The sequence below is a fragment of the Etheostoma spectabile genome, chromosome 5 (genome assembly GCF_008692095.1).
Source record: "Etheostoma spectabile isolate EspeVRDwgs_2016 chromosome 5, UIUC_Espe_1.0, whole genome shotgun sequence".
NCBI classification, from domain to species: Eukaryota; Metazoa; Chordata; class Actinopteri; order Perciformes; family Percidae; genus Etheostoma; species Etheostoma spectabile.
Window position 1 is genome coordinate 23,867,235 of NC_045737.1, and position 1,603 is coordinate 23,868,837.

General features: G+C 37.2%; 1 protein-coding gene and 1 long non-coding RNA gene across 2 annotated transcripts in view; one reads left to right on the forward strand and one right to left on the reverse strand.

Annotated features, from left to right (window-relative positions):
- The window catches only part of LOC116690021 (uncharacterized), a 16,030-nt gene extending 14,911 nt beyond the window's left edge, over window positions 1-1,119 (forward strand). The window contains exon 3 of the long non-coding RNA XR_004332143.1: window positions 1,110-1,119. This is a non-coding gene — a long non-coding RNA (uncharacterized LOC116690021). The remainder of the gene's footprint in view (window positions 1-1,109) is intronic.
- Window positions 1-1,603, reverse strand: part of si:dkeyp-14d3.1 (transmembrane protein 132C) — a 152,834-nt gene that overhangs the window by 77,487 nt on the left and 73,744 nt on the right. The window lies entirely within an intron of this gene.

A 1,603-nucleotide genomic window follows, 5' to 3' on the forward strand; every position in this document is an offset into this window, starting at 1 on the left:
TTACACAGGTACAGGTACAAGACAACGAAATGCAGTTTTGGTCTAACCAGAAGTCCAATAGCAGCAAGTGCAGGACATACAATGGTTCCGTAAGTGCAGGACATGGATATGTACTGAATAAATATAGAGATGAATACTATAAAAACAGAATTTTACAGATAGATTTGTCCTATGAATATAATATATAGATAACTAGTATTGTGAACTAAATTTACAGCTGGATATGTACAGAATATAATATACAGGTGGATATTACTACAAATAGAATTTTTACAGATATGTACAGTGAACATAATATACAGATGGTTGTTACTATAACAGACTTTACATGTGAATATGTACTATGAATATATATACAGATGGCTATTACTAGACAGAATGTGAGCATAATATACAGATGGCTATTACTATAAACTGAATTTTTACAGATATATATATATATAATAAGTTAGGCTAAAATGAGCAGTATAACAATGGATTTAAGGTAGTACAAATAAAGTTTGGACAGAAGCTATCCTAATTAAAGTGCAATGGAAAGTAATTGTATATTACAGTTAAAGTACGGTATTGCAAATGTATATAGTGATGTCATCAGGGTTATCTCAGTTTAGACTTTATCTCAATGTGACTACACATTTAACTATTTCTCTCAGGCTAGCAATGTCAATAGTTTTCCCATTAGAGAGAACGCTGCTAATGTTGTTCCATGCAGATTCAAAAGCTGTAAAGGAAAGGTCTCATTTTTAAATTCAGCAGCAGTTATGTGGAATAGGTTACGTGCAAGCCTTAAGTTGATTAGCTCTACAGGAAAATTTTAAGTTCTTTCTAAAGAGTTGAGTAGCCAGGTCCTAAATATAACTTTACTGAATAGGTTGAGTTGCAGTAGGATCTTAATACCCATTTTGTTTGTTTTTGTTGTCCATGCATTGCTCGGGTAATTGTGTCTGGGTACATGTGTACATATGTTTAGGTGTAAGTTGAGCCGTTTGTGCTTACCTTTGGTTTTGTGCTAAACAGCATTTTACATGTGGGCACGCACGCACGCACGCACACACACACACACACACACACACACATACAAAATGGAATATCCACTGTCCAAGCCAGAGTGAAAGGAAGTGCTGAGGAGGAACATACATATAACTGTAACACAAATAGCTTATGCTTATCCTCGGGCCCCGATGGGCGCAGCGGGGCTGTGTATCTGGTTTCTTTACACTCCAGTGATCAGGATGTCAATCAGTGCTTTCCAGTGAGACTTCAGAATGTTTTAAACACGGTCGAGTCTCATAGGGGAGCCAGTCATTACTCCATAGACCATATCCGAGCTTACTGAGTAGGTGTTATAGTATGGTTGAAGTGTCATTTATTGACTAAATGGTCAGTCTGGCCTTGTACCCAGCCAGCGTAGGAGTCTCCTGCAGGTTAAACAGCAGTCATCCATTACTAGTGACTATTTGATTTATGTTCTAACCTCAACCACGGAATATATGCCTTCAAATAGGCCAGCTAAAAAAGTAATTCACTATGTTGTGTTAGCCTCGTCCTACCAGACTGTCGTACATTTCATTTGTACAGAGAGTCTGGCCACTCTCCATTGACA